At 35.7% G+C, this 21,664-nt stretch overlaps 1 protein-coding gene across 1 annotated transcript in view; it reads left to right on the plus strand.

Annotated features, from left to right (window-relative positions):
- Positions 1–52: 52 nt before the first annotated feature.
- The window catches only part of ERC2 (ELKS/RAB6-interacting/CAST family member 2), a 556,068-nt gene continuing 534,456 nt past the window's right edge, over positions 53–21,664 (plus strand). Inside the window, exons 1-2 of the transcript XR_011329694.1 lie at positions 53–301; positions 10,089–10,179. The gene's annotated coding sequence lies outside the window, so the exon portion shown is untranslated. The remainder of the gene's footprint in view (positions 302–10,088; positions 10,180–21,664) is intronic.

The raw sequence follows: 21,664 nt of genomic DNA on the forward strand, positions 1-21,664 counted from the left end.
GGCGGCCTCGCCGAGGGTGCAGAGCAATTACGGGGGAATTATCCCCGGCGCTCAAGCGGCTGCGGGGGGACGAGGGGAAAGGGGGACGGCCGGGGGGAAGGTCGGGCGGGAAGGGAGAGAAGATGGGTGCGCTACAGCGGGGGGGGGGGAGGGCGGGGGCCCGGTTGGTTCTGCGGTGTCGGAACCAGCTGCTGCTTGCGGAGCGGCCACTTTTCCTGGGAGGGTGGCTGCTTCTCCCTCGCCTTTCTTTTTTTCCTTTTTTTTTTTTCCCCTGGTGTGGTTTTGAGAAAGCAGACACAAGGTAGGGAAGAGGGGCGTGTGGCTGAAGATGGGGGAAGAAATGGCTGTCGGCGGCAGGCGGGCGGTCTCCTCGAGCGGGTGAGGCGCTTCGCCCGCCCGCCGGGGGTCCTGGTGCTGTGCGGGGCGCGGCGACCTCGGAATCTCGTCAGGAGAGCAGAGAAGGAAAGCGGGCAGTAGCTGAGGAGGGAAGGAGTCGGCCGGGACAGCCAGCCTGCCTGCCGCGCTCCGGTGTCCGCGCTGGTGCGGCCGCAGCGGCGGGCGGGGGAGGTGGCCGGCGGCGGAGCCTCTGCGGGCGTCCTCTGCTCGGGGCGCCGGGTGAGGGCCGGCTCCTCCTAGGACGTTTTTCGTCCTTAACTTCGGCCGGTTTTAACGGGTAGTTGTATTCGGTAGGCCCTTCGGGGCTTACTTTACTTGGGGCTACTTCAGTGGTTTCTGCATGACAGTCCTGTTGGACTTCGTGATCCAGCCCTTTGCGATCGTCGCTGTGTTTGGTGGGTTTCTCTGGGTGGTGGTGGGTATCCGTGGCCCATTTGTGATGTTCCTGAGAAGCGTTTTAGGAGCTGAACGTTAAGCACCGTCCAGTCTGTTGTTTTGTAGGTATAGCTTCTTGAATGACGGGAGATGTAAACATGCAAAGTAAATGAATCTACATTTTGCCTCATTTTTAGGAAAAACATCTTCGACTTATGTAAGGAGGACTTGGCTGTGTTTAAGAGTATAGTCAGATTCAGTAAAATGCTTCAGAGCCCGTTTAGATATTTTACCGTTCAAGATGGCATTTAAACTTACGCTTAAAGCCACATGCGTACTGAAATCCTTCATTTCAATGGATGTTAAGACCTTAAGACTCATCTTGAATAGTGTTGCTTCTAGACGTAGTTAATTTTCTCAGGCCAAAGGTACCATAGATATATAGGGCTGGATCCCGTAGTGCTTACTCCAGCTGATAGTCATAGAAGTTTTGCCCTTTTCAGGCTACAAATAAAACAAATAAGCAATAATGGAGAAACAAGCAATGAGGCTGAGTTGAATGTGCACACAAAATCTCTCTGCCATGCTATCTGAACTGCTTCATTTTTCTTTAGATAAAATCAACGTGTCAATCATCAGACAAAATTATGTTTGTTTTTCAGATTCTGCTTCACAGCTGTTTATATGGTATTTATTGATTGATACATCAGCTAATGAGTCTGAAACTTTCATTTAGGGACTAGAACAGGCGAGGAAAAGAAAAGAAAACCTGGAGTTTTTCTCAGTAGTGGACTACATATGAAGTCTTGTGAAGCACAGAACATACAAGATATGTTGTTGATAACTGGTGCCGTTTTTGGCTGCCTTATATCAGTGTTTCTGAATTTCTTACTCTCTGAGTCTCCCTGGGATGTCATCAAGAATAATCTCTGAACATTAATTTGTCTAGCTGATATATTGTAGGATCATCGTTAAGTCCAGGAATGAAAATTTGATAAAAGTGAGACAAAACAAAACACATGCTTATCAAAGTCTGTTGAGCAATGCTTTCCCACAACAACACTGAAATCGGGTTCTTATATATCGGGAAGGGCGTTGTCTGTTTAATTTGGATGAAAACATTTCAAACAGGCAGCATGTGTCTCCTTATCTATTGTCCAAGAAGAGCAATTTTTGTAGTGTTCTGTACAGCAAGTTTTTATTTTCTTTTATTACTAACCCGGTCCCAGAAATACTGCTTTAAGCTATACCCTTTTAATTAATGCAATTTCATTTTTTTTAATTTAATGGAGTACTTTGGGGGTTATTTTTTGCCAGATGCTTGAGTTAGTAGTCGTATGTCTAACGTTTCAGTGTACATCTTTTAATCTTTCTTTTTCTTTTTTTTTTTTGGTGGGGGTCTCTGTTGGTATTCATAATCCCTTCTGATTAATTTATATACCAATTAACTTATGTTCTGTTTAGTTCTCTCAAAACACTCAAGGTGTTAAAAAAAACTTAGCCTCTACTCTATTTCTTTCACCATCCTGCTTCTCCCAAAACTTAATTCATTGAAATGTAGCATTACTGTAGAGAGACTTAACTCCTAGTTTCCTGTAGACGATTACCTCTTTGCTAGAGGAGATAGAGAAGACTGAAGCATTTTATCCTTCCTAGTCAGCTTGCAGTATCCACAATCTCTTTCAAAACATTGCATCTTAATAAGGGGCTCTTCACTTTCATGAATCTCATATGCCTGATTTCATCCCAGCTGTATGTATATCATCACAATGTGATAAGAGCTGCAAGAGAATGTTGTTTTATGGTGAGCAGGGCATAATTAGCTATGCAATCTTCACTGGTGATTTCCTTCTCATTTACTTGTTTTTTCTGGACCAGTCATGGCTAAGCAAAAGAAAGGGAGAGTGGGCACTAAATCATTCCTGAGAATTTTAAAATTTATGTTTCATCCCTTGCTTCACAATGGATTTCCCAAATCAATAGAGTTCTATTATACTTGCAGAATTTTAAATAATATAGCCAACCAGACCTGTCTCCTGATTTTTGTTTGAGACAGCAGGTGGCAATATAGTTTCAAGCATCTCTCTAAAAGTTTAACTTTGTCATACAGCAAATCACCTTATAAAGGACTCTAAACCATTTTTTTTCTGAAACTACAAGTTTCACAGTCCATTTGGATTTCTTTTTTTAAAAATATTTTATAAATAAAACAACAGTGTTCTGCTAGACAAGTGTTAAAACAGGTTATTTCAAAAAGCTGATAGTAGTTGATCAAATGCTGCTATCTGAAGCTGTAAAAAATTTTTAAATTCTGTACCTGCCAATCTACTCTATAGCCTGCTTTTTATCAAGATGTCAACAGAAATGGTAAAGCTGTTTTTCTGTTCATAGTGAACCCTCCCTGAGGTGATGATATCAGAATTAAGATTAAATAGGCCTTTTAATGTTAATCACAGTGGTTTCAGGACTTGGAAAAAAACCAGTACTGTTCTGTTCTTTGTCTACAAGTTAAGACCATCTAGAAAACATGTTCTACACATAGAGAACTGGAGGTTCCAGAATGGGATGGGGTTGAGGGGTACAGTGTGCAGTCTTAATAGATAATTAATCACAAGTTTGTTTCAAAAAGCTACCCTAATATTAAAGAGCAATTCAGACTCTTAAAATCAGGTTGTTGGCTGTAGCATTATGGGAGAGGGGAATGCTTTCAAAGTAACAGAATAAAAGTGTCCCCTATATTCTATGTTTAATTCTGTTCTATATTTAATGCAGTTTGTAAATGAATACACATGAAATGTTACAGAGAATTCATACATTACAGTAGATTACAGGAAGGCTATAATACAATCGTACTACTACATCACTGTTCAGTTTTGATAGCTGCAGAAAATTGATCACTTTTTTGTTTAGGTCATACCAGTTCTACAGTAAACATCTACAGAATCAAGAGTTAATCACATGCTAATCACTGTGGTTTGGTAAAACTGCATTTATTTATTCTTGGTATCATTAACAAAAAAGTGAGAATCAGGGTAGCTGGAGCAAAGTCACCTTTTAGCCCTCTCTGAATTCACTCTTCATCCCTACTTACCAATTATATTGTTGATGTGCCGTTTTACTCCTTGTTTTCAGAACTCTTGCCTCCATGCATGGGAGCATTTGCATAACTTCTAGTCATTAAGATCACTGCTACCCCTTCTGGCTTCCAGGGAGAAATCATAGTTTTTGCATTGCTGTATTTGAAGGTCTGGTTAAGAGTTATTAAACTTTAGGATTTTTTAAACCATTTTTAACCCAAATATTACATCTTATTTGCACAAAATAGATGTCTGAGGGCAGCAGAGGCTTGAGGATGGAGAGAGTATGGCTTGGTTAGCCTAAGTGAAGAAATTTAATCATTCATTTACTTGTTCAAGAAGAAAAATACTATGTATTTGATCCTGTTGTAGGGTAAAGGAATGTATCAAATGGCCTGTTGATTCACCAAAATCCTCAAGAGACCTACATTTACATTCTGCCCTGGGATGCACATTTATTTTTTAATTTAATATTACAAATTTAATTATTTTTTAAATAAATGTGTATATGTGCATCATGAGACAAAAACTGGGCTTCCTCACTACACAGAACTTTAGCACATACACTGTTCCGTAAGACTCAAATGGAAAAAATAAAACGTATTTAAGTGGGTTTTGTCAGAGAGGAAGGTGTTAACCGGAATGTACCTTTGCTCTTGGTTTGACCAGTAATCTTATTGTAGCTTCAATACATAAAACATGTAAGTATCTATACTCCTTTTGCTCTGTAACTTTGAATTATCTTTGTTGAATTGAACAGTCTGTTGTCCTTTTTATATCTGAAGCAGAACTGGTTTGGCTTGCATATAACATGTCAAATTAATTCTTTAACAGCTACACCATAGATAAAGTTGGCCAGAATAATTTTACTTTGTGTAATACTTTATCAAATGCCTGAAAACCTTGCCATTTTTGAAGGATCATATTTTGTTAAGTGCAAGATTTTTATATAATTAAATGCAAATAAGCAGATTGTAACTTGTGTAAAAGGACTTCCTACACTGTAAAAAAATTATTGCTTCCATTAATGCACACTTGGCTTTGTATTGGCCAGATAACTTCTTTTTTTTTTTTTTTTTCTTTCAAACTACTTTGGAAATTTACTCCTGAAATGTCATGTGTCATTCCCACATCAAGAGGCAAAATTCTAAAAATACCTAACATCCCTTAACTGAACCGCAGTTTCACAAGGATTCCCTATGTAATGTTTATATATTGTGAGAAGGACTGTATTAAAGTATTTCTTTATCAAATCTAGAAAGGAGAATTACTTTGTCCCATGGCAGGATACTTCTCTGCCTTGCACTTAGAGTACCTTGTGCAGTAATGCTGATAGTATAAATTTTAAGGCAGTCTAATTACCTGCAGCCTATAAATTGACATGCTTTCTTAAATGGGCAAGGAAATCTAACTATCTAGTGTACATGCTATAATTTAAAATGTTTTTTGAAGAACCAATAAAGGAGTCTTTGAAGATAAATCCTGCTCTGATATACATTTTTAAAAATACTGAAGTTTCTTCAGCTTTCAGTATTTGTTACTATTTTGAAACATGGGAACCTTTCAACTTTAAGACAATTATTCTATTTTATTTGAAGAGTTTTAACATAGGTTGCATCAGGTAGTAAAACTCCGGCCTTAACTTGTGTTTTTATCTTCCCTGTATCTTTTCACTAGATATGAAATTAATTGCCTCTGCTGTCATACATTTTTAAAATATGTGACTATGGAATCTACATATTATCATTGGGCATTTTTGTATTTTGGACTGGATGCTTTAGCCATGCATTCCAAACTCTTATGTGGATAACATATCTATTCGTGACTTTATGTCTCATTTTATGGACTATATTCTAACTTGCCATGCTTCCATACTCATAATTAACATCTGTAGTTTTATTTACAGATTCTTATCTGCAGAATTTCATGTGAATATTAAAATTCAATGTAATAGGCATGATAGGAGTTGACGTGAAATACCTGAAGAAATCTACAGATTATGTTTCCTGCTACTGCTTGTCCAAAAATATTAAAGTGCTTATGCTTTTAGGAAGGAGAATAGAGGAGATAATACTTGTTTCTATAATGCAAGGACTGTAGGAATGCTTGCAGGAAAAGAGTTACCAGGCTCTATTTCATTTCCTGATAAATTAATCACCAGCATTTTAAGTCCTTGACTTATCATTCCAAAGGACTGAATAAAAATGCTTTCAGGCTACATGTGTCTCTCCGAAGGATCATGAAACACTATACAAAGCACTTCAATCACTCATTAATTAAACTTTCTAATAGCCCATATAAGAGGTAAGAGGATGAGATTTCAGTGGGAGGTAGGTGTTATGAAAGCCCCATCAGGTGTCTGTCTTGATCTCCAGACACATAAATACCATTAATATCTGGTCTTAAGTGACTTTAGAGAACAAGTCCCATTGATTTTTCAATCACTTACACACTCAGAATTGTTATGCTTGTTTTCTAGGTGGATAAATGGATTGGCACAATGATCAAATTCAACATCTTTAGTGATAGCTTCTGGAAGCTAGAACAATGGGGTTTTGGCCTGGGATTGGGTTTGTAAATGCATTTACAATACAAATGCAGCTGAGAGGGTCCCCCAAGAATACATTTCTTTGGGATTTGCATATGGAATGTAGCCAGATGAGTATTTGGCATTGTTGCTGCATGGGGGAGTATTTTTTAAATAGTTGAATATACTGCAAGTGTGGTTTGAGTCCATTAATCTCTGGTTTTTTAACTTAATTTGGGGGAAAGGGATTCCCAAACCTTTTCAGAATAACATTCAGACAAAGTGTATCCTTTTACCCTACAGTGGCAGACAGAAATCGCCATCCTTCCTCTTAATACTTGTATGTAGTTCCTCTGAGATATCCAGTCATTGCAGATACAGTAAAGTAAATCAGGAATGTCCTTAAGGTGTATTTAATTTTTCTTAGTGAAGTTTAGTAGTTTGAACTACAGAGAAGCTGTTTGCAGAGGTGAGCAACAGCAAATCCTTGTCAAGTGCTCTACAGGTGAGCATTGAAACAAAGATGACTGCTGAAGAACAGCAGCCTTCAAAGCATGAAGATGTCTTACATGCTGCCGGCCGGGTTCAAATTCATACTTACTTTTAAGGTCTTCAGAAGTTAAATGGGAAACCCAAACAGTTTTGGCCTTGCTTCCAATACATTTTAGGAAACGTAAATGGAAGTTTTTATACTTGTTTTCTTGACTGCTTCCTGCAAAAGCAGAGAGATGAAGAGTAACTATCAACTTTATGCAATCAAATGCCAGCATGAGATGGTGTTAATCTTTAGCTGGCATACTTGATGATTAATGAAATGAATGTATGAACTGTATGCCAAATAAACTGATTGTTGAAATCAATCAAAATCCTTCTTTCAAGAAAATTGGTTACTTTTTGGCACTCCAATTGATACAGGACCGCATGTTCTGGTTTTAAAATAGTATCCCAAACAGGAGCTTATGTGATGTCCATAAATTAGAGTTTATATCTGATATTATAGATTACTACACACTAAGAAGATTTTAAACACTAGAATATTTCTAAAATATCTTCTGATGTAGCAGAGGAACACAGGTCCCAAAACCTGCCTTTGTGGCCAAGAAATATGCAGACTATACATACCATAGTTTTGTTCTCAGTGTGGGGTATTACACATTTCCTCCCTTCATATTTATGGATTTAAATGATAGTTATGCTTGAGATTGTGTTAATAGGCATTGCCTTTGTATAACTTGTTACATTGCAATGAATATTATGTGGAAGATTGGTAATTTTATGTTCTGAAATATAGACAGTTTAGACCACCAAGAAGCACATAAAGAATGTAAAGAAAATCTATTCTTATTGCATATGCATTACTGAACAACATTAAACCAGGAAGACAAACTCAGGAGTAAACCAGCCAAATTTATGTAAATTGAAGCCTACAGTAGTCTTCCTTTTGTAACCTTCAACTCCATCAGTTTGATTGGGTTGCAGCCAAATTAATGAGTGGCAAAAATGTGTGTTGCTCCAGTGGAGTTGCACTGTATCAGAACAACAGTGAATCTTACTTTCCTATTGAGATAGACTCTTTAATTAGTTTCTTGGGCTTTATAGCATTTGCCTTAAGTATTTGTGAAGTATTTTCTGTATTCGGGTATCTCATGCGCACCTATGAATGTTAACTTTTGCATGCAGCATTGTTTGTAGGAATTGTTCAGAGATTACATACTTAACTGAATATTCCAGTAGCCTCTTTTGGAAGAAACATTTTTTGAAGTGAGCCTTGCTTGAAAAAGAGAAGTGTACTTGCTGCATATCTGTTGTCTGTACATGGCATGTGGTATTTTGAAATTGCACATAGCTATACAAGGTTCTTGTCACAGTCATTTCCCGTCCCATTTCTTCACATGGCAGTCTTAAATGAAAAAAAATCTCAAATCCATCACAAAACTTACTTCAAAGTTTATGTGACTAAAAGAGGATTTATGTGCGGTATTATAGAATTGGTACAAAGTGTAGAAATCAAACATATTGCATAGTAAGGCAAAAGGTTATCAAGCAAAGAATGGATTGTGATCCAAGTTAAGTACCTGAGTGGCTGCAGATTTTTACCAAGTTTTTTTTCTACATTCTTAAAGCAGCAAAACCTCATGGTACTATACTGTAATACAGTGATTGTCAAAACACAAAAAAGTCATATTTCTTACAAATATATTCTCCATCATATGTTGGGGAGGAATAAAACTTGCATCAAAATAACAGTATTTTCTGGTAATGAGATTAGTATGTTAATTACATAACACTAATATGTAGCATCAAGTTTGGATTTTTTTAAAAATGAAATTACTAAAGATCAGCCTATATGGACCAGTGTTTCTTCTGGAGGATGTATCATTTTTTTCCTGAAAGTATGTTTTGATATAGTTTATAATAAAACACTATAAAAGCAAAGGTTACCACTTAACATTTCATTCTTGTCAGGAAAGCATCTCTTGCAAAATACTTACAAATGAGCTTATTGCTTCTCAAGACTTGACTGAAATGCATTATGCAGATATCTGACAACTGTTCAGTACAATTTGCAAGCTGCAGAGAATTCAAAATAGTCTTCGATGTCTAGGCAGAAATTCACTGTACAGCAGGGAATTTAGGTAGGTTCTCTGCATTTTATCAGCCCATGTTGTGTTTAATTAAGACATGGCAAGCTTCTCAGGATTATCCTTTGACAGCTAAGAGGTTTTGCTCCAGGTTAATAAGCCTGATTTTTTTTTTCCTCTTTCTTCCATTTTTTCCCTTCATAAAAATTCAATAGGCTGTCAAATCTTTTATTACTTTTCTTGAAGGAGCCTTCTTTTGGATAGAGATACCATATTGGCTCTGATACATTCTTCAACTTCAGTAGACTAGGTTCTACTACATAGCAGAAGCACTTAATGTAATAAAATTAATATCTCACAGCAGATATACAATAATCTGATGTGAGGACCACAGAAACTGTCCTCACAAGAAATCAGTCAGTATGGATTTGAACATACAGTAATGAAAGCTAAATTAAAACAACCAAAACTCAATGAAAGAAATTGAGAAAATAACAGAAAGAAATAACAGAAAATAATAACCAAATAACTGAAACAGTAATGATGTCTATTTGTACTTGCTATCAAAGATGAATGATTATCATAAAGCAAGGAAAAACTGTAGTAAATGAAACACTAATAAAGTAAAACTAAATTTTAAAATTAAAATTAAAACTGTCATCTTAAACTTGAAATAAAGAGGCCAAAAGAGTGGAGAAAAAGGGGAGAAAGTTAAGTCCTCTGCATAGCAAAAATGGATCAAGCCACTGAATTTTTCTGAGCAAGCACTTGATCAGGTGTTACGCAGATACATTTCTCCCCTTCTTTATTATTCTTCTATATACGTATACTTATAAAGTGCAACTTATCTTAAGAAGAAAATGTCCATAATTTGTTAAAAACCCCTAAGGTAAAAACAACTATATCAATTAAATGGGGAGTGTTCGTGAGAGCTTGGAGAAATCATCATGCAGAGGATATACTAGGAGAAAGCACTGAAACGAAGTTAAACCAGCTGCAGAAATAGAAAAGAAAATTACAGCTTTAGCAAATGAATGCTAGTAATTATATTTCCATCACTTTGTATTATATTGTTTGTCTTCTTGGGATAAGATTTAACTTATTCAGAATCTGAACCGTTCTGATTTATAGAACTTGGGCAAAGGGACTATTCATAAGAACCCCTGAGGGAAAGAAAAAGCCTATGTTCATATTGTAATGGATCATATCGGAAACGTGAAAGGTACGTTCTGAGCTTCTGGGGCTTCTTGCGTTCAGTTTTTAAAACCAAATTTTCAGGGATTTTAGAGTAAACAATACTGAGTTGCATAGCTGCCTCAACTTGGGAAGTGAGGGAAGGTATGAAGGTGCTTATTTCTTTACAGGAAATAAATGGAGCTTTGTAGTATCAGAAAAATAATAGACATAATGCTAATAAACAAATACTGTGAATAGCAGCATTAGTTAGAAATTGTGTGGCTTTGAGAAATCAGCTATGAGTTGATTTTTACTTTCAAATGAAATAATGGAGGTATGAACAGGAGAGGAGATGATTGTCATTTAACTTGCTTTAAGATAAATATATTCATTTATCTAAATTGATACCCTGTGTATCCATTTATTGTAAAGTGGGAAGTGTTACTAAAGGAGACCACACCTTCTTTTATGATGTGACATTATCATAGGATGACAGCATGTTAAAAAATCCTTTTTTTCTTCAAAACTGTTAATGTTTTGTATACTTTTTCCAATTGTTTTGTGGGGGGACAATTAGAAATGTTACATATGTTAAAATAGTCAGTGAGGGCATAGTAAATACAAATATTACACTTTATTGTAACAACACTTAGGAAAAAATAGTTAATATACCATTGTGTTATTTAGGGAATATGTGATTATTTTGTGTATTTAGAAGTTTTAAGATGATAAATCGAGATCACAGCACTTTTGTGTGATAATGGAAGAGAAGCACATCCACAGGCCAGAGGCAGATACAAACAAGCAGACATCTCTACAACCATTTTCAAGATGCTTTTGTATTTTTGCTAATCTGATTAGGAAAAATCTGAGTAGAGTATCAACAGGCTGAATATAAAGGTATTTGTGCTGAGGGATAAATAGTAGGATTTTTCTACCAAATTCCCTCATCTGCCCTTTTCTTTCTACACTGTAAGTAATTCCATTTTCATAAGCATTTCTATATTTTCTTGTTCTTCCCTTTATCAGTATCTGGTTTCTTCCCCAAATTCCAGCACATTGTCTTTTCCTTCACCCTTGAGCTGTACATGTGATTGGATTCATGCTTATGTTTGGGGGAAATGTTAAATTGTTGCAAACTTCACCTTCTGTATTATCTAGAGTAAGAAGAATATGAAGGAAAAACTTACATGTCTAGTTAGCACAATTTTCTCTTTCGTCCGAGGTTTTCGTTTGGTTGAGCATTTATTTCTTTATGGTTGTTGATGAGAGTATTTAACCCTAAATGTAAAAAAAAAAAAAAAAAAAAAAAATTTGTCCTTTTCCTTGCCATTTTTCATAGTCGCTGTAACTGTATGAAGAATTCCATTGGGCAATTAGAATTTTGTATACATTTTCCAAAGATACTGTTAACATTACAGATTATATATGATGGTGAATCAGTCCTTCAATTAGTATAATGTCATAAATGCTCCCACATGGAAAGTTTTATTATAGTTTTGCCTTCCCTCCTTCAGAATTTCACAGTTGTAATTACAGTTGGCAATAGGTGAAACTTCATAGATTTCTGCAGATTTATAAACTCTGCCCTAACAGTTCAATTTCCAGAAATTCCTTGGATTTCTTTCATATTTTGTGCAGTACTTCGTAAATCTTTGGCTGACTAAATGGTGCATAAAAAAGTTAACCAAAGCAGTAATAGCAGATGCAGCTCTGACTAAAATAAATAATTGCAGAAATTTATTTGGCTTAAAACCCATCAACTACACTGAATTTTAACACCACCATCACCACCCCCCTCCCCCGAAATTTAACAATAAAAAGGCTTTTAGAATTGGAAATGTTTTGCTTTTATCCTTTTGTCTTGTTTTTAACCTGTCCAACACTTGAGTATAGCTGAAACAGAAGATGCAGTGTAATGGATGGAGATTTCACAAAAAAAGAAAAGGATGACCTATGCTGATGTAATACTTTCTCTCATCTTTTGTATGAGTGTCCCCTTTTGTCAAATTTTCTGAGCAAAACTCTTTAATCATACCTTGCTTCTTAAACCAAGTTGGGCTTAAACTTGGATATATTTCAGAAGAATTTTAATAAATATCAAGAAATGTTACTTGCTGAATATTTTTTTGTATATGCTTTAGAATTTCTGAAGATGTAAATTCATTTAGATGTGATCCTTATCAGTCTTTGAAAAGAGTGTTCATTATATCTGGCCATAATTGTTTTGCAGAAAATTGGCAAAACAGCCTGGATCTCTTGAATGGTTTATGATTCAATCCCACTTCATGAGTAAGCTTTGCCAACTGTTTTGTTTCTACCATGAAAGCTTTATATATATGGGGGGTGTGTATACACACACACATATATTAAATATATATATGGGGTTGTTCTTGTAAGTTATACATACACAAAAATGTATATAAGTATATACTTTATTTCTTTCTGTTTGTTCTGAAAGCTTCATACTGTTGAATTGGATAAGCTTGAATAGAAACATATTGGGACACTAGTAATTCAGGATATTCCTTTTGAACAGGCAAAGGAGCTTTATTAAGAAAAGGAGATAAAAATGTTGTGCCATAGCTTTCAAAAACGTTCTGCACTTCAAAGAAAATACATTTATCTAGCTACTACAAGATGAGACTGAACTTGTGATGACAAACGTGACAACAAATCATCATGTTGCTTACTGTAGCTCAAGACAGTCTAGTCTTCCTAGTGTAGTGATTTTTCTATACTACTGCAATGCAAATGTACATCTGATAGTGTTACTGTATTATATTCTGGAACAAATTAAATCTGCCAGCAGTTATTCCACAAGCTACAAGAAATTGCTTCATACTTGCGCAAATCTTTACAGGTTATAGAAAATTGTCAGTTTCTGAAAGGGCGTTCTATAATATTATGTCATACCTAATGTTTTTAATTGAGTATGCTTTTACAGTGTGGTAATTCAGAAGCTTACATTATTGAATCATAGTGGTAAGAATCAGCCAAATTCTGTCACTTTTATGCACACTAAATAGAAAATAACTTGGTTTTAATGGGATTGTTGCCAAACCAATGGAAGTTTCTAAGGAGTATCAGTAAAGCTGCAAAGGAGGAGCCTGCACCACTGACATAGTAATGACTGTTTCTGTTTCTAACAGTGATTAAAAATATTTTCCCTGAAATTTTGTATGATTATTCTTAGCTGAGTGTATGTGTGTGTGTGCTTTCTGACTTGTATTTAGGGAGTTAAAATACAAAGCTAGATAGATTGTGTGGTACTACTATACTGTCAGAAATACCCAAATAGAATGTCCAAAGATAGTCTGTGAAACAGCCATATGGCCAGGAGCTGAAACATATTAATTGCTATTCCAGAATAATTGGGGTGTAACCTTTTCCCTCCCTACTTTGCTTTTCCATTTGCAAAATAGGGCAGCATTATTAAACCATTTGGTAGGATTTTTCTTCCAGTATGTTAGATTACACTCTAAGTGGCATCTCACTTTCATAGCATGTATATTGCTCTTGTTTCCAGTAACACAGAAAAATGCAGTTTCATCTCATTTCTATGGGTACGTGGCATTATGCAACATGCCCCCCCCCCCATTTTATCAAGGTAAAGAAATCCTTTTGTCTCAGGGGAAGCAAAATACTGAAAATAATAGTATCAGAAAGGCTACGTGGTTCTCTGTGTGTATATTTCATAAATGATTTAACTAACTGGCAACTTGAAGAACTGAAGCTTTGCACAAAAGCTATTTGGAAAGGGATTCCTTACCCAGGCCTTGCTATACACACATCACCCCGGATAGATACTGTATAGAAGGGGTTAACGCCTGTTGTTGACATGTCTTTTTTCGCTTCCATTTCTTTCCTAAAACAAGGAGTGAGTTACTGTGTTTTCTTCTTTCATGCTAGGGAAATGAACAATGTAGAGCACTTAAGATCTTATTTGAATGACCTTTGCATATCTGCAGAGTTTGAATAAGCCAGATAACATCACCATGGAATTAAACTAAACTTTTAAACCACTTGAAAGGTCATGGAGATCATAAAATGCTTACACATTTGAATCTTGATTTGGTGAATGAAAAGAAGATGATGTCTGTGACACTTAGAACTGATCGTCATGGGTGAAAAATAAAAATAAAAGGAGAAAAATAGGAACAGTGGGACTGTTGACTGCCTAAAGGTCAGAAGTTGCTGAGCAATTAATCAGCAACTGATTTATGAGTTTCAAGCTCAAAAAATATTTTATGGGTGTTTCAGAAACAGAGCTATTTTTTTCTTCGTGATAAGTATGATATGGATTGTGGCAATGAAGACTTTCTATTCCCTCCTTCCATCTGTGTTCTACATCCATCTGTCCTACTTTATCCCTGTTTAGATGGAAAATGTTCTGGATTTGTGGCAGTGTGTGTATTTACAAACCAACCAAACAGTAGGCTGAATGTGACAGAAGCTGTGAGACCTACTGATACAATCACTTGGCAATAGGACCCCTGCTACAAGTAAGAGGCCATTTTTGTTATTGGAGTTGATAAATTCTGGCACCTAATGCTTATCACGTTACAGCCAAGAAAAAAACATGGTTGCGCCTTACTGTCCTTAGGACGCGCCACTTCTGAATAACAACAGATCATCCAAAGGATGTTTCTGTTGGAAACAACTGGCATCTGAGTGAACAGAATGATAATACTTTACAAGACTCGGGCTAATCAATAAATAGCTTGGTTTTTTTTTCTCAGATGACAAAGCCAAATGTCTAATTGTTACTGTATATACAAGCGTTATAGTATTTGCTATGTCTTTAAGTTGTTACAAACTGGATATGTACAGAAGGGAAAAAAAAATTATTTATCAACTCCCAGTTCAATTTTTTTATTCAATACCATATTGAATATTATCACAGAGGTCAGATAACAACAATGGTTTTTACTTCTCTGAGAGGCTCTTTTCCCCACATGCTTAAGGATTTTTTCTAGAATTACACAAACATTTATTTTAGATCGAAAAATACCATTCCAGTATACTGTTACGTTATCCAGTTAACCATATGAGAGCACTTTCTAGACAAGAATTGTTCCTTTTTCCTAGAGAGATATGTATTTAATATAAACAGTAGTTTAGATATATGCTTACTCAAATTATGACTCATGAACAGGTTGGAAATGTAAATAAATAAATTAGGAAATTTAAAAATAGCCCAAGTACTGTATTTGTAAAAAGAGTATGATTATATCAGTAGAGCAGCAGAGGGCAACATGGTTATTACGTGAATCTGCAGTCTGAAATTGCACTTTTTTTTTTTTTTTTTTTTTAAGTTCTAGTATCTGAACTTTCAACTAGAAAGACTGTAGCCTGATACTCTTAGACATGAGAAGCTTTCTCATACAACTAAGCCAGCATTTTTCACCATGGTGAAAGAAAGAAGCTCCTTGGCTATGTTAAAAGATTTAATAGAGATCTTGCCTCTTCATTCACTGCTATTCTTTTCTGTGTGCCAGTACAAGTGTTTCATGCTGCCACACGTGGAGCTGGACTGAGAACTGATCTGACTAAAAATTTGGTGTAGGGAAAAAAGGGAAGAGGGGTAATTTTCAATGGATCACTTTCTTGGTTTTCACTGTATAACCATACAAATAGCTGTGCTATAATGGAAAAAATTGTGGTGCAGCACCGTATATGAACTGGCAGATCATTGAGTAGATGGATAGCAAGGAATGCAAAACCTGGCATTGCTCCTAAAGTAATACATATCAGATTATGCCCTCATTTCTGTCATTGTGGTAAAGATACATATGTGTTTTTTCCTGATAACTGTGATAAGATGAACTCTGAAAATGTCCCATAAAGCAAGAGTTAAAATATAGACCAGGCAGAGCAAAGACCAGTTAATGCTAGTGCTGAGAGACCAAGAAGAGACTGCCTCAAAACTTGATCTGCAGTATCACTGCACCTTATATGACGAAGCAGTTCCTCAAAAGAAGTAGCTACTTCCCTGCTGATCTTGTTGTCAGATGACAGAAGACTATGGTATGAACATTAAAAAAAAAAAAATCAACTGGAAAAGAGACTGTAACTTCAGGAAAAAGCTACATACTTATAGTCTATTTATTTAGGAATAAATGAAATTGTTCCTGTTCACTGGCATGATGAAGCTTATTATTTTCTTAAAAGAGCTTCCCTTATTAAAAAAAATTGCAATTTTTGCATAGTAAAAGAAGTCTCAATGTGTTTCTTACTTCATTTGAGCAGTCATAAACTGTCATATTAATTCCAGAGCATAATCTTTTTTAATTTATTTTAAAATCTGTATTAATTTTATCATGACAAAATAAGCAATCTCCAGCCATGCTATTCATCTAATCTGAATGGCATGTGAAGTTAATGCCCAGTGGGCTCTATGTGAAGCACATTTATTCCCCCTTAAAAATCTGCATTCAGCACAGCACTTCTACCACCATTGCTTCCACCAAAAGTAACACCTTTTCATAAATTAATGGTTGAGATTCACTTAGTCTATTTTTTCATACTGTCTTTTTTTTCTACTATAAATAAACAGCAATCTTGGGGATAATACTGTACCCTAAATTCATTAAATACTGACTGCCAGAGGTGATCAGTATAGGGATCATCTCTGTACTTAAAGTGCTGACCATTGCTGGAGTTGGACTAATAAAAAGTACTTAATCAGTAACTTGGTAGCTTTCACTTGTTCTTCCAGTATCTATTTCATAACCACACCCATAATTCCATTGCAATATGTTTTTTTTTCTTCTACAAATAAGAATTCTAATTATTGCAGTACTTTATTCCGGTCTTTCTCCCACCTCTCTCGTTCATTTCTTCCTTAGTTTATTTTGTTCTACTTGCATGCGTCTTAGTCATTTCTGTGCCTCGGAAAGTGTTCTACTTTCCAGCTGATTTGCAAAAAAGCATCTCTAAGATGGACACTAGTTAATATGGATGCGTTTGGTGACCACAGCTTAAATTTCAAATAGCAACATGCAGTTCTTGGCTATTTTCTGTTCTATATAACAACTATGTGATTTTGGAACACCTCAGTTTGAGCTTCAGTAGCATACAGGATTTGTCTTTTAATAACTTAGTGTAGGAGAGCTACAGTACCCCAACCGTCTGCTTTATGCTGAACTCTCTGAAGCAGCCAATTTTGTCTTCCAGAACGTGGCTGCTGCACATGCTGGGTGCTGATTGCAAGTATTATCTTAAGAGAATCACTTCTCAATATTTAAGAAAATTACTCTTCTTTTAAAGGCATTCTTTTGTGCTTTTACACTCCTGTTGGCTTCATCGCACTGGGAGGTAACTGACAAATAGCATCATTCAGTTCCGTGGCTGCCTTTGCTGCTGCATTGTGTTTATCAAACACATTGTGAGGAAGAAGAGGACTATGAAAAATCAACAACCTGCAGCTTCTCAAGAAGCAAAGAATGTAGCTTGGCAACAAATGAAAACCTGTACTATAGTGCAACCAGAGGGGTTTGTCTGTGTAGCAAGATGGGAGCAGTGCTTGAGAAGGACCTGAAACAAAGATTCATAGCCTTTGGACACCCTCATGTCCTGCTTTACAGGGAACTCATGAAAAATCAAACGCAGGTAGGAGCCCTGCAAGAAAAAGTGTTACCAGAATATCTGCTATCAGATATTTCCTTAGCTTTTTGTATTACTAGGCATATGATAGGAAAGTTCAATAATGAGTGTGCTAAATAGCCAGTATCAGAGGTCTTGAAGATCTAGTGGTTTTATGTGCAAACAACCTGAACTCACCTTACATTCCTGAGTACCTGCTGCTATGCCAGACTAAATCCTTTTTAAGCCTGATCTTCTGTCTTCACTTCTATTCCTTATAATACATTGTGGATCACCATAATCTCTGCTCTGTAACAAGAACACGGAAGTAAAGAGCTATTTCACTCAACTAATATAATTGTACACTATTATAAATGAAATAATTGTCAATGTCCAAAATACTTTGTTCTCTAGTTATGCTTCTGTGTTCCCAGCATTTTTCTCATTAAAGACAACAAAGTAGTTTTACTCAGATTCCCTTTTATTTCTAAATTAACCTTTCTGTCTGTCAAGCACAGGCCATAGTGCTGTTTAGGATCCTAAAACTGCAACTGTACTTAAACACCAAAACCATGAATCCCATTAGCTGCATGAAAGAAGCAGGCAAAATATTTCCAGTGAGATAAGGTTCGTGTAGAGAGGTAATACGTTTTCTTGTACCAATTGCTGTAGCTGCAAAATATTTCTACTCATTTTTAAAGGTACTCCTCTTCACAGCTGCCTGGTCAAGGTATTAAAAAAAATGAGTGCAGGAAATAAAAATATATTTTGGAAAATCCAAAGTACATTTAAATAAGGAGCAGAGAAATGTGAATACATATAAATAAGAAGCAGAGAAATGTTATTAAAAATACTGCTGTTGTAACTACTGCCTCCTGTTTTATCCCAGTATCTCTGTGGTTCCTCCATTCATATTACAGATGGTCACATACAGTTCTCATACAACACTAGTAGCACAGTCTGCTCACAGATCAAGAAATCATGCTCCATATCGTAGTCTGATCTTTCATGGTTTATAAAAATCTTTTTAATTGAGCTATATTTCAGTGATTAATGCATTTATCCTCCCCTTCAAAGCGGCTGCTGCTGCTGTAACATATGGTTTGCCTGTCTGCCTTTTGCTATACATATTTGCTTTCCGATTGCCCTGAAAATTTCTGAATAAATTCAGTACTGCATGGCAAAATACTCCTTAATCCCAACATGAAAAATCTTGTGATTTATAGTTTATAGTTCACTTGTATATAGGTGTTTTACTTCCTGAAGGAGCAAGAAATGGTTTTAGTACAATGGAAATAAGCTATATTTGTGAGGTTTTCCATTGCTTTTACCTTCTCTATGCCTGATAAATTTATAGAAATTTTGCATAGATATTTCTTCCTCTAGCTAGTAATTTCACTAAATAATTTTAACAATACTTCTATTTGTTTCTATTGCCTGATTTTTCTGGGAGTTCTGAATCTGCTGCTCAACGTTTCCATACGGCTTCAGCATAGATGATGTTTTTCTGCTTTTTTTCACATCTGCCAAAAGAATGCTGTGCTACTCAATGCTAATTGATTGACAGGAGTGTATATGTTTCTTCATCCTTAAAGGTGAGGGAAGGATAGAGCAACAGCTGTTTATGGGCTTCATTTTTGCTTCCTATGTTTTGAGGTTTCTGTCATTTTTCAGCAGCTTCTAAGTTTTCTTCCTAAGATTATGTCTAAATGATAAAGAAGAAAAAGTATGTGGAAATTAAAGTTACTATGGTATATTTAATCCATAACCGGAATTGGTTGAAAACAAAATTATTAGTTATTTTCACTAAGCTTTAAAGTTTGATGTTTTGGTTTGTTTTTTTTTTTTTAATTTGACTGCTCCAATAAAGTCAATTAAACAATGAGAAAGCCCACAGAAGTGGACAAAGGACATTTGGCATAATCACAGACAAGTATTTTTTTCCCTCTAAACAATACTTTATCAAGTGATAACAGAAAAAAAAGTTCCTTGAATTTGCAAGAGCTACGTTGAGAACCACCTTCTCCCTCACTGCACAGTCACACCTCAGGCATATTCATGATTGCAAATTGCATATGCTGAGATGTGCAGTCCACTAGAAATAGATGTGCCAGACTGACAAGGAGGAATTCCTGTACATTAGCAGCCATTTTGTACCTATTTGTAGGGAAATGTTATACAATGTCAAGTTGACAATTACAAAACATTTCTCCCTCTCTATTTTAACTTGTGAGCTCTCTCCTTTTTTCTTTTTTCTATATAGCTTAATAAAGAAATAAAAAGTCATCAGTTCAATTTAATGTAGACCTCCATTACTGTTATATACGTAAGTTCTCCTGTTACAATATGTGGTTGTGTTTCTATTACTGAAGTCACAAATTGCCCTTAGTCAGAAAGATAATCAACAAACTATACTAGTGGAATAGGATGTAAAAGTAGGATTGGAGCAATGAAGAAAGCAGAAACTCTTAGGGGAGGAATGCAAAAAAAGACAATATTGAGTTGATCCCTGGATCTAAATGCCCCTAATGAAGGCACTTAATCTGCAACCATTAATACTGAAGTAGGCTTTGTTTTTTAAGGCACATCTCAGGTTCTGAGAACTTAATTGTTAGATGCTTCTGTAGACAGAGGAAAAGAATGTCTTCAGAATCAACCAGATAGAAAGAATTTCACCTACAGTTACATTTATGCTAGTAAATTAAACAGGTTCAGGAAGCACTTCTTGGCACTGGAACTTCACTGTTAAATTGTTAGAACAATACCTATCATATTTTGAACTAGACAAACTCCCTCTCTCCCAGTTCTCGGGCATGTTTTGGAAGTTGGCATAAGTTTGATTATATTCCCAATAGGAAATCTATATGGGAATAGCCTATTTTGGGAGCTGAGTCTAGAGGCACAAATCCAGATAATGCTAAGCCATTTCTTCTTTACGCCAGAGAGTGGTTCTGGATAAATTTAACTAAATGTGCTAGCATACACGTAGGTTACAGGGCTGGTTCTAAATGGTAAAAATGAGGAAAAATAAATAAGAAAAAGACCATTATCTGTTTTTAGTTCTAGAGTGGGTAAGATAAGTGGACATAACCACTTGAAGTTAGATCCTCAAATAGTGACCAAGTTTTACTCAAATGTGAGACATCCTGATATTTCATAAAGTCAGGGTAGTAGATGGTTGTCATAGAAATACTGACAGATATTTAATTATAGCAACATAAAAGGATACTTTCAAGCCTATATTCAACCTTTCTTCAATTTTAAAGTCCAGAACATAAATGAAGTATTCAGAATGGCATGTGCCATTAGTTATTCTGTGTTACAGCACTGACAAGAATCTTGATGACAAGTGAAGTACAATGGTTATGAGATCTTTTTGTAAGTTATCACTACAATACTAAGAAAATGGGACAGTGAAGTTAAGACTACTACAATGAAGATTATAGAGTATATGACAACTGTCCCATTACTGAAATGTAGGATTCCTTAATATCTGGCCTTAAGTTCTACATGAAGCAAAAAATGTATTGGTACAGATAGATAGCTAACATTCTTGTGTTAGCTACATGTTTTTTTACATAGTATACCTTTGTGTATAACAAATAAATTTAAAATTAATTTTAAAAGAATGCTGGGATGGCATAAAATATTCCCTAACTACAGTCATGAACCATGAAAGCAGGAAATGTGATGTTTTAGCTATAGAGTCAAGCATAGCTTATAGTGTTCAAATTTTTTTCTTAACGTTTCGCATTGTAGTGAAGTTGAAGATTGAGAGAACCTGAGCCTCTGTATCATAGTTTTTCACTGTGGAACTTGTGCAGGGTTTTATGTGTTTTTACACAAAAATACCAAGAAGGAGTACTAGTATATGTGTAAAAGCACCTATAAAAACACCTTGTAAATTGTCTAAAGTAATATATAAAATAAATAAAAAATAATTC

Source organism: Haliaeetus albicilla, chromosome 24 (assembly GCF_947461875.1).
Source record: "Haliaeetus albicilla chromosome 24, bHalAlb1.1, whole genome shotgun sequence".
Taxonomy (NCBI): domain Eukaryota; kingdom Metazoa; phylum Chordata; class Aves; order Accipitriformes; family Accipitridae; genus Haliaeetus; species Haliaeetus albicilla.